General features: G+C 46.3%; 1 pseudogene; it reads right to left on the bottom strand.

Annotated features, from left to right (window-relative positions):
- Nucleotides 1–430: 430 nt before the first annotated feature.
- On the bottom strand, nt 431–9,256 carry LOC119911440 (annotated as a pseudogene).
- Between the last annotated feature and the right edge of the window lie 2,983 nt (nt 9,257–12,239).

Genomic DNA, 12,239 nt, shown 5'->3' with positions numbered 1-12,239 from the left:
CGCTCAGGTAGATCCTCCTGTTTCCTGAACCACACAAAGTGGACCAAGATGGTGATCCACAACACGGCCGCCTCCGGAAGGTTCTCCAGCGACCCGAGAATCTCCCAGGAGGCCGGCGAGATCTGGGGAGTCCAACCCTCCTCCCTGAAGATCCCACAGTCACCTCCCGTACCTGAGGAGCAGGACTGCAGCCAAGTACCGGGTCAGAACCAAAACATTTAGCTGTGCTGGGGTTTCTTTCTCGCTGTCATGTCAGTCCCACTCTCAGCTCTCCTGCTGCTAAAGTTAACGTCACAACAGGACAGCTGGATGTCTGAGGACGTTACTGACACCAACATCACGGCTGGCGTCATGTAGTTTTTATAAACTCATCTTAGACACAGTCTTTGTGCTTCTGCTGCCCAACAGTAAGTAGACAGAACAAAACAACTTAAAACAAGAAATCTTTAATTCATAATTCAAGTCATAACAGGCCTTCAAACTGAGAAGTCATTTCAAAACAAGTCAGAAGTAAAAGAAAATGACACAGATGGTCAAGAATGGAGCTCAGTGCAGGATCAAACTAGAGGCGTCTTCACGTCTCTGATCGGCGTCTTCACGTCTCTGATCGGCGTCTTCCTCGTCACGCCACAGTGATAAAAGTCACCAGTCTCCATGGTAACCCCGTGTTGGTGTGACGCAGAAAGACAAAGGAATGATGTGTTCATGCGAGAATGTTCGGTCCGACCGGGAAACCGTCTTCAGCCTTAATCCTCCATCGGTTGGTGAGCTGTCCTGAGGAAATCACTGCAACACAGAGCAGGAGGAACGTCAGAACCAGAACCAGAACCAGCTGTTCTAAACACTGAAGTACAGCAGGTACCTGAGGATGTTTGGCAGCTCCGGGCTCCTGTAGATGAACTTGTGCTTGTAGGCCAGAGAGGAGGAGAAAGGGACGAACTGGACCTTGTGACCGCTGAGGCTCTTAGACTGGGAGGCCATGTTGTAGAGCTGCAGGAGGAGGAGGGGGTTAAAGTCTAATTTCTGTATTTAATTACTATAAAAAAGTATTGCTCGTAAAAGTCTAATCTAGAGGTCACAGTATTTCATTACTGTATAAAGTACTGCGTTCACAGTATTTATTAACTGAACTGGTCTCTTACCTTCTTGCCCAGGTGGAAAGGAAACCACGCTGTCGTCCTCGGCGTGGAGAATCAGCACAGGACAGGAGATGTGATTCACGCTGCAGACAGGTACACATTACTGCGTTACTGTCAAAGGTCAGGGAGTGTTCTGAGGTTCAACAGCTCTCATCACTAAAGGTCAAAGGTCAGTGAGCGTTCTGAGGTTCAACAGCTCTCATCACTAAAGGTCAAAGGTTAGTGAGCGTTCTGAGGTTCCGCAGTTCTACATCACTAAAGGTCAGTGAGCGTTCCACTAAAGGATCTTTAAGGTTCTGAGGTTCCACAGTTCTACATCGCTAAAGGTCAAAGGTCAGTGAGGGTTCCACTAAAAGATCTTTAAGGTTCTGAGGTTCCACAGTTCTACATCACTAAAGGTCAAAGGTCAGTGAGCGTTCCACTAAAGGATCTTTAAGGTTCTGAGGTTCCACAGTTCTACATCGCTAAAGGTCAAAGGTCAGTGAGGGTTCCACTAAAAGATCTTTAAGGTTCTGAGGTTCCACAGTTCTACATCACTAAAGGTCAAAGGTCAGTGAGCGTTCCACTAAAGGATCTTTAAGGTTCTGAGGTTCAACAGCTCTCATCACTAAAGGTCAAAGGTTAGTGAGCGTTCTGAGGTTCCGCAGTTCTACATCACTAAAGGTCAAAGGTCAGTGAGTGTTCCACTAAAGGATCCTTAAGGTTCTGAGGTTCCACAGCTGTACATCACTAAAGGTCAAGGAGCGTTCTGAGGTCCCACAGTTCTACATCACTAAAGGTCAAAGGTCAGTGAGCGTTCCACTAAAAGATTTTTAAGGTTCTGAGGTTCCGCAGTTCGACATCACTAAAGGTCAAAGGTCAGTGAGGGTTCCACTAAAACATCTTTAAGGTTCTGAGGTTCCACAGTTCTACATCGCTAAAGGTCAAAGGTCAGTGAGGGTTCCACTAAAAGATCTTTAAGGTTCTGAGGTTCCACAGTTCTACATCACTAAAGGTCAAAGGTCAGTGAGGGTTCCACTAAAGGATCTTTAAGGTTCTGAGGTTCTGCAGTTCTACATCACTAAAGGTCAAAGGTCAGTGAGCGTTCCACTAAAGGATCCTTAAGGTTCTGAGGTTCCACAGCTGTACATCACTAAAGGTCAAGGAGCGTTCTGAGGTCCCACAGTTCTACATCACTAAAGGTCAAAGGTCAGTGAGGGTTTCACTAAAGGATCTTTAAGGTTCTGAGGTTCCGCAGTTCTACATCACTAAAGGTCAAAGGTCAGTGAGTGTTCCACTAAAGGATCTTTAAGGTTCTGAGGTTCCACAGTTCTACATCACTAAAGGTCAAAGGTCAAGGAGCGTTCTGAGGTCCCACAGTTCTACATCACTAAAGGTCAAATGTCAGTGAGTGTTCCACTAAAGGATCTTTAAGGTTCTGAGGTTCCACAGTTCTACATCACTAAAGGTCAAATGTCAGTGAGCGTTCCACTAAAGGATCCTTAAAGACACACCTGAAACGCACACAGACACACTGAGTACAACAAACACACACACACCTGCGGCGCTGTGACCTGTCAGCTGGGCGTTACCATGGCGAAGGGGTGGCTCCGCGCCTCCTCCCTGATGTTGGTGAACGGAGACTCTAAGATCAGAGCGTCGGGAGGACTTCCTGGAAGTGACATCACACAGGTGTTAGTGATCACCTGCGGGCTCTGAACCGATTACTGATTACTGAGTGATCATCGATCAGCTGATTCTGAACCCAGGTGTGTGTGTCTAACCTCTGTCACACAGCCGTCTGACCAGGTTGGTGGCGACTCTGGAAACACAAAGATTTAAGTACAACTGGACTGAGTGTGTGTGTATCTGTGTGTACTTGTGTGTGTGTGTGTGTGTTACCCCGTCCCCAGAGAGTGTCCCCAGATGTAAAGCGGCGTTTTGGCGTCCAGCCGCCGTTTCAGCCAATCGTAGATGAAGAGAGCGTCTGATGTCATCCCCACCTCTGATGGAGAGCCCTCTGAGTCGCCCCAGCCTGAACACACACACACTCACTCAGGTGAGTCGGTCAGCTGACAGCAGCTCTGCAGGTGAACGTGTGAATGTTTCTCACCTCTGTAATCAAACGTGACCACATGGTGTCCCAACGAGCTGAGGACCTGAAGGAAGACAGGCAGAGGACAGGTGAGACAGAGAGACAGATAGGTGAGACAGAGAGACAGAGGAAAGGTGGGACAGAGACAGGTGAGACAGAGACAGATAGGTGAGACAGATAACAGGTGGAAAAGGCAGGTGAGACAGAGGACAGGTGGGACAGAGGACAGGTGGGACAGATAGGTGAGACAGAGACAGACAGGTGAGACAGAGAGGGACAGGTGAGACAGAGGACAGGTGGGACAGAGAGACAGACAGGTGAGACAGAGACAGAGAGACAGACAGTGAGACAGAGAGACAGGTGGGACAGAGGACAGGTGAGACAGAGAGACAGGTAGGACAGAGAGACAGACAGGTGAGACAGAGGACAGGTGAGACAGAGAGACAGATAGGTGAGACAGAGAGACAGAGGACAGGTGGGACAGAGAGAAATGTGAGACAGAGACAGACAGACAGGTGGGACATGAATGAAAAGTCTCCCATTTCATATTTACACATTCAGCCTGTCAGCAGCTCGTCATGAAAAACATGCAGCCCAGTCACGCTCACATCACGTCCAGCTGGTAACTAGCAGCTCCATCAGCGCGACTTCAGTACGACAGATCAGTTTAAAGAGAGATCAGTGCAGTAACGCAGCTCACGGTGTCTCACCCGAACCTGACAGCTGTCCTCATGTCCTGGCTGACGGGATTTCAGTGTTTCTAAAGACCAAATCTGAGCTCTGATACGGCCTGAATGAGGAGCTGAAAATGTTACTGCAGGACAAAAAGGACGGCATATTTGGACTGTTAAATACTTGTGTTTATATTTATATTTATTATTTATATTTTATTATTATTTTACAGTTTATTGTTTATATTTTGTTGTTTATTATTTATATTTTATTATTTTACAGTTTATTGTGTATATTTTGTTGTTTGTTTGTGTTTTATTATATTATTTACAGTTTATTATTTATATTTTAATATTTTACAGTTTGTTTATATTTTGTTGTTTATTATTTATATTTTATTACTTTACAGTTTATTGTGTATATTTTGTTGTTTGTTTGTGTTTTATTATTATTATTTACAGTTTATTATTTATATTTTAATATTTTACAGTTTGTTTATATTTTGTTGTTTATTATTTATATTTTATTACTTTACAGTTTATTGTGTATATTTTGTTGTTTGTTTGTGTTTATTATTATTATTTACAGTTTATTGTGTATATTTTGTTGTTTGTGTGTGACACTGTCAGCAGTGAAGCGTATTAGCGTCTGCTGCCCCCTGCTGGTCTCTGCGCTGAGCTGCACGTTCACCAAAGAGTTCACCAGGATTCTTCTCTGGGACCAGTTGTCAGGTAAAACCTGAATCTCTGACACACTGACAGCTGGAACAATAACTGCTCATTCTGCTTTCTAACTTAAATGAAATATTTCTCTCATTTATATATTTTAAGTCGTTATCTTACACAGAGTTATTTAATAAAACCCTCCAGAGACCAGGAGATCAACGGTAAGGAAACACGTAGGAAGATGTGTTTTTCTCTGAGTACTTTTACTGTTGGTCCTAACGTACAGGAGCAGAAAACACAAGTACTCAGGTAAAGTACAAGTACATGTAGGTGTTAGTGTGTGTGCTGACCTTGTACAGCTGGACTCTGTGGTCTCCTCCTCTGCAGAGAAACAGGACGTCAAAGGTCAGACACATCGACAGGACGCCGCACACAGAGGTCAAAGGTCACAGGATGACTGACAGGTGTGTGTGTGTGAGGTCACCTAGTCCCTGCGTTTCCATGGAGATAGAGGATGACCTTGTGGGCGGAGCTAAGCGTGGCGTCGTACCAGTCTCCTTGTTTCCCCTGAGCTTCTCTCCACATCTGAGCAGGAACCGTGTGCCTGGAACACACACACATTACCCATGATGCACCTGGCTCACTGTGCGTCAGGAGCAGGTTACATACCTCAGATACGGCTAACGAGTAAATATACATTATGAGTACATGTACACACTTTAGTACTCCCTCTACTGTTACATACCTCAGATACTGCTAACGAGTAAATATATACATTATGAGTACATGTACACACTTTAGTACTCCCTCTACTGTTACATACCCCAGATACTGCTAACGAGTAAATATATACATTATGAGTACATGTACACACTTTAGTACTCCCTCTACTGTTACATACCTCAGATACTGCTAACGAGTAAATATATACATTATGAGTACATGTACACACTTCAGTACTCCCTCTACTGTTACATACCCCAGATACTGCTAACGAGTAAATATATACATTATGAGTACATGTACACACTTTAGTACTCCCTCTACTGTTACATGTACTCTGAGGATGAAAGACAATAAAGTGAAACGTGTCTTACAGAGTGTATTCAGAGTACTTTTACTGCAGTTTGATCTTCTACCTGAGTACTTCCTCCCCCTTCAGGCAGTGGATTAGAGTACATATTAATAATGACAGATGGGGGAGCAGAGAAAACTACAGTACTTCAGAGTAGATTTAGGGTCAGATTCACTAAAGCTCTGCCGGAGTGAAAACGTGTGCAAACTTCAGCTGATCCACTGACGGCGTGCAGCAGTGACGTCTGTCAGAAGGTCAAGATAGCACCTGTTGTTCATTTACTACTTTTGCCTTAATGAGTCTGCAGTTTGGGGCGTAACATGCAAATATATTTATTTACTTCACCGACGGGATCTACCTAAAGGCAGTTTCACCTGAGCGCAACAGCCTCTGTGTTTCATACGTTAGACAGGAAGGTGCCAAGTGCTGCTGTTATTGATGCGAGAAGGAGACACGGCCGTGATGGAATATAATATTAGATAATATTATTCTTTATCCAAAATATACAAATACAATTATTTTATTTATTTGATGAACTATATGAATAGAATTTGTTTTTTTGCCCTTCAGCTTTGGCGATACTGTTGTATTAACATTCACGCCAATAAAGCAGAGTTTCCACCTGACGACTTTTCTCCGTGAGATGGAAGACTTTAGAAAGTTGCGTGGCGCTGCGGCGAGCTGCAGTACTGCATCACACATAAAATCCATCCAGCCAGAGGGAAGGATCACCAGCTGTTCACAGGGCGCCGGTCGTCACAGCAACACAACCCGTAGTACACGTCGGAGAGGGAATGGGGCGTTGAGGCGCACGGGGCAGGGACAGGAGGTCACGGAGCGGACGGTCGTTCCCTCTGGCTGGATGAAGCTCGATCCGCTGGCATTTCCTGCCGTCGGGTTCGTTCCAGCGTACTGCATCTGTTTCTGCCGGGGTTTCCCAAAGCAGCTTTTCAGGGGTGCTGTCCCAAATACTTAGTGCAGTCTCAGGCAGGACGGGCAGGTACAGACGATTTCCACTGAACGAAACAAACCAAGGTTTTCACGCTGCTTCCCCTCAAAACCCTCGTTTAAATACCGCCACCTCCGTTGTGTTTGCTCCTGTTGTCATCTACGCAATAATTCTTAGTAAATCACCCATAACAGGAACTAAAAGGACACGTGCAATATTTTAGAATACACATGCGATTTAGCACTCTTTATTTTGGATCAGTGTATTTGTACATGTAGTTACCAGACTCCGATCCTCAGGCCCGGCTCAGACTCCAGGTAGAAGTTGTGTGTGTGGTTCAGTCCCTGGTCCAGAGGTCTCTGCAGGTCGATGAAGTACGGCATCCTCACTGGGGGGGGGGGGGGGGGGGGGTCACAGACAGGTCACATGACACATCTAATCTCCTGCTGTCAATCACCCGCTGTCCCTGCCCACTTCCTGTTCTCTCAGATCCCGGCTGACCTTTGACCCCGCTGACGTCACAACACCAACACCTTCGTTTTAAGTTATTACTGCAGTAGGAGCAGTACCATGCCCCTGTAGTAGTAGTACTAGTAGTATTATTCCTCAGTACTGCACAGCAGGAAGTATTAACCAGCAGCAGTCTGACTGACGAAGCTTCATGTTCACTCGTTTCTTTCTGTTCATATTTTCTGACGCAGAACGTGTTCGGGGAAAATCTTTACTGCGACTCCGACTTCTCCAGGTGAATCAGCGCCCCCTGGTGGACACACTGTTTTTATTTATTATTGATCAGCTGTTAGCTCATGTCAGCTGATCTATGGGGTCCTGGTTCCCCACATGATCCTCATCCTGTCACCGACCCTGAACAGCAGACTGGGACAGACGCCTCCATGACCCGTCTGAGACAGAGGTCAGGGTTTCCTCTGATCTACTGCTGCTACAGACATGTGGTGTCGTCAGTAACCAGGACCAGGACCAGGACCAGGATCATGAGGTGGTGAACAACATTTAAACATATCAATAAGAAAATATTACAAACAGAATTAATATCAGTAATTTTGATGCATCATGAAAATACGGGTACTGAAATATTCAAATATATGTGTCAATATTTATGGGGACATTTCACAGTACCTGTACTACAACAGCCGGATACTCTTTAGTAAGGGAGAGTACACAATGGACGTACTGTTGCAGTACATGTACTGTGAGGTCAGACCGGTCGTTAGTGACGGAGGCTCCTCCTCCTTTCTAAACTGACCGGTGTTACGCAGAGTTCTGCACTCTCCTCCTACAGGATTCACTCGGAGTACTCTACACGTACTATGAGCGTTTACTCTTAATATTTACGCGGCGGCGTCTGAGAGGAGCGGACGAGACCTGCTGACGTCTCAGCAGGCTGCAGAAGTCAGCACAACACCGGACACAACATATATCTGACTCCACCCACACGGCGAGCGGGCGCCCTGTACCTGCTGAGCTGCCTGAAGAGAGGATCCGCTAAGCCCCGCCCTCTCTGAGACAGAGAGGACAGAAGCAGCCGGTAGACACCTGAGACGCCCCCCCAACAGGTGCTGACACTCTGACCCGATGATGACCCTGCAGGGTCAGAGGCCTCGTCCTGAAGGGGGACACGAAGGTCCGGTTTCCACTCACCGAAGTTCAGGAAGACGAGTTTGGCCTGGATGGACGGACACAGCTTGATGATGACGGGGACGGAGATGTAGACGACCAGCAGCCACAGCGCCGTCCTCTTCAGCTTCCCCAGCAGACCCAACCTGAGGACAGAGACCCAAGCGGAACGACAGGTAGAACGACAAGCGGAACGACAAGCGGAACGACAAGCGGAACGACAGGTAGAACGACAGGTAGAACGACAAGCAGAACAACAGGTAGAACAACAGGTAGAACGACAGGTAGAACGACAAGCAGAACGACAAGCAAAACGACAAGCGGAACAACAGGTAGAACGACAAGCGGAACAACAAGCAGAACAACAGGTAGAACAACAGGTAGAACGACAAGCGGAACAACAAGAAGAACAACAGGTAGAACGACAAGCAGAACAACAAGCGGAACAACAGGCAGAATGACAAGCGGAACAACAAGCCGAACGACAAGCGGAACAACAAGAAGAACAACAAGAAGAACAACAGTTAGAACGACAAGCGGAACAACAGGTAGAACAACAGGTAGAACGACAAGCGGAACCGGCGGGCAGAAACACTTTGTAAACCTTATTTTGTGTCAAAGTCTTTCTCAGCAGCACTCAGCAGAACCAGCAGGAAAATCTGCTAGCGTCGTGTTTCTGACCCGGTGGAAGTCCAGTTCTGGCTCTGTCCCCTTTCAGCTGCTCGGAGGCGGGACCTGCCTAAAGGACTTGTTGTAAGTCAGCCACGGTGGCCGCAGACCGCTGGAAGCTTTTGCTGTGAGGAGCCCCTTCAAACGTTCCCTGAAAGTGCTGCTGCCACACAGAATCGGCCTTCTGCGTAGGTCTGGGTCCTTCTCCGGGCTCCCTCAGGTGCGAGAAAATGAGGCCTTTCCGTTGAAGAAGATCAAGACCCGCCAGATTGTCAACTGTCTCATACAGATGTTTTCCAGAGTCGGAATCCCAAAGGAGATCATCACAGATCAAGGCACCAACTTCACTTCAAGTTTACTAAAAGAGGTGTACAGCATGCTGGGAATTCAAGGTGTGAAGACCAGTCCCTACCATCCACAAACAGATGGTCTCGTTGAGCGCTTTAACAAAACCCTCAAGTCCATGTTGAGGAAGTTTGTGAATGACTCTGGGTCAGACTGGGACCAGTGGCTCCCATTCTTGTTGTTTGCATACAGAGAAGTCCCACAAGCATCAACTGGATTTTCACCTTTCCAGCTGCTTTATGGACACTCAGTAAGGGGTCCAATGGATGTCTTAAAGGAGGCCTGGGAGGGTCCCATGCCACAACAGCAGTGCAGTGAGCTCTCATAAGTGTTGAAGATGAGAGATAAACTGGACCAGTTCCAAGAGCTTGCCAATAGTAATCTGGCTGAAGCACAAAAGCGACAGAAGCAGAGTTATGACAAAGCTTCTAGGAGGAGAGTTTTACAGGAGGGCCAGCAAGTTCTGCTACTGCTGCCAACGTCTGACAGTGGTCTCCTTGCCAAGTGGCAGGGGCCATACAAGATTAAAAAAAGATGGGCCCGGTCACATATGAACTCTTTTTGCCAGACCGCCGGAAAAAGCATCAGGTTTTCCATGTTAATCTGTTGAAAGAGTGAGTAGACCAACAAGAGCAGTCTACAACCCTGTGGGCACGCACAGTGATTGATGAGGAAGAGCTTCAAGAGCAGTATTTTCCCTCTTCAACTGGGACTCCAGTTCTTCCAGATCTAGGCCATCTTACAGCAGTTAAACGCCAGGAGTTGAAAGTCCACATGGCAAAAGAGCTCTTCAGTCTGAAGCCAGGCTGTACACATCTTATTAAACATCATATCCATCTTTATTCACCAGAACAGCCGCCTATCAGGGACACCACCTGCCGCATTCCAGCCAGACTTGTTCCTGAACTGAAGCAAGAAGTGGAGGAGATGCTAGCTACAGGAATCATTGAGCCTTCTCGCAGTGAGTGGTGTAGCCCTGTGGTGTTGGTGCCAAAGAAAGATGATTCTAAACTGAGGTTCTGTGTCAACTTTTCAAAGTTGAATGCTGTGTCTGCATTTGATCCTTATCCAATGCCAAGGGTTGATGAACTGATTGAGCGCTTGGGGAAGGCCAACTTCCTAACGACCCTTGACCTCTGCAAAGGGTACTGGCAAGCGCCCCTCACCGAATCTTCAAAGGATTTAACAACTTTCAGAGTTCCAAGTGGCCTGTTCAGATTTAGAGTGATGCCATTTGGTTTACATGGAGCACCGGCAACATTTCAGAGGCTGGTGGATGAAGTTTTGAGAGGAGCGGAGGACTATGCAGCAGCCTACATTGATGACATTGTAATTTTCAGCCGGACCTGGGAGGAGCATCTGCAACATCTTGCCAATGTCTTTCAACGCATCCAGAGTGCTGGTCTAGTCATCAACGCGAAGAAGTGTCATATCGCCAAGTCGGAGGTGGAGTACCTTGGCTATGTGATTGGAGGAGGAGGCATCCGTCCTCAGGTTGGAAAGGTAGAGGCGATTGCAGCTTCATCGCTACCCAACACTAAGAGGAGGCTAAGGTCATTTTTGGGGTTAGTTGGCTGGTATCGTCGACTTATCCCTAACTTCTCATCAAGATCGGCTGTACTAACTGACATGACTGGCAAACCAGCCCAGTAAAGGTTAAGTGGACTCAAGAAAGTGAGAATGCTTTCAAAGACTTGAAAAACTGTCTATGTCAAGAACCTGTATTGCAATGCCCAGATTTCACTCTTCCGTTTACTGTGCAGACAGATGCTTCAGGAGTAGGTCTCGGAGCTGTGTTACTGCAAGGTGAAGATGGAAACCAGTTGCCTGTCCAGTATATCAGCCGAAAACTCTTCCCAAGGGAAAAGAGGTACTCAACTGTTGAAAAAGAAGCTCTAGCTACTAAATGGGCTTTAGACACCTTGAAATATTACCTCATTGGCAAAGAGTTTGTTCTTGAGACGGACCATCGTGCTTTGCAGTGGATCCACAAAATGAAAGACACTAATGCTAGAATTACTAGATGGTACTTATCACTTCAGCCTTATCGTTTTCAGGTCCAGTATAGACCAGGGATGAAGAATGTCATTGCTGACTTCCTGTCCCGTGACTCTGAGGAGTAACGGTCTTAAGGGGGGGGTGACGAAGTGGGTTTGCTCACCACTTGTCCCATACAGGCCATGACTTTCTAGTTTATACATACATGTTTATGTTTTTTGGTAACTTGTCATAGCTTGTGTAAAAGTGCACCACTTACTATTCCGGGTTGTTTGTGTTTGTATTATGTTACAGGCGAGTGCAAAGCAGATGATAAGTTAGAGTAAACACATAGTCATAAGTTAGTTTCAGTTCAATTTATTAGGTTGCAAGTTTAAACTTGGTTAATTGTTTTCCTGTGTTAATACTTACAATTGTTTGTTCCTTTGTTTAGTTCCACCATGCAGGATAATTGTTGGGGAGGGGCCGGCCTAAGTATTTCTGTTTTATAGGAATAGGGTGGTCATGGATGACATCACCGGGCCAAACCAAGTAGAGGGTTTTCTTCTTTATAGGAATGTTTTCTTTGGTTGTTTTTGAGTATTATGAATAAATGTGTGAATAACCCTGACCTGTTTTGAAGGCAGTGGGAGCGGAGTGAACTGATAACGAGTTCCAAATATTAAGAGATTTCTAGATATAGATGTTGGGAGTAGATCAACCTGCATCAGAATGGGATGGGCTGAAGCAGTTGGGTGTGAATTGACCACCATATATAAACAGGGGGAAAAAAAGGTGGTGAGGGTGTGCTGCTGTGAACACGTGCCTCGTGTTAGTGTTGCTAGAAGTTTGATGCGTTTTTTTCTTATTTTGGATTGAATTATCCACGTACTGCCGACCATGGTCAATAAAATAATCACTTCAGTAAACATATGATGTTGGAGTCTGCCTACCTACCACCTTCCTAGCCACTCTGGCAGGCTACACCGCAGTGTGTGTAGAGGAGGAGCACAGAGCAGGAGCTGTGTGTGTGTAGAGG

The sequence above is a fragment of the Micropterus salmoides genome, unplaced genomic scaffold (genome assembly GCF_014851395.1).
Source record: "Micropterus salmoides isolate LMB-PRFRI ecotype aquatic unplaced genomic scaffold, ASM1485139v1 Ms_hic_scaffold_2, whole genome shotgun sequence".
Lineage (NCBI taxonomy): Eukaryota > Metazoa > Chordata > Actinopteri > Centrarchiformes > Centrarchidae > Micropterus > Micropterus salmoides.
The sequence above is the reverse complement of the archived record's forward strand: the minus strand, read 5'-3'. Positions and strand labels throughout refer to the sequence as shown.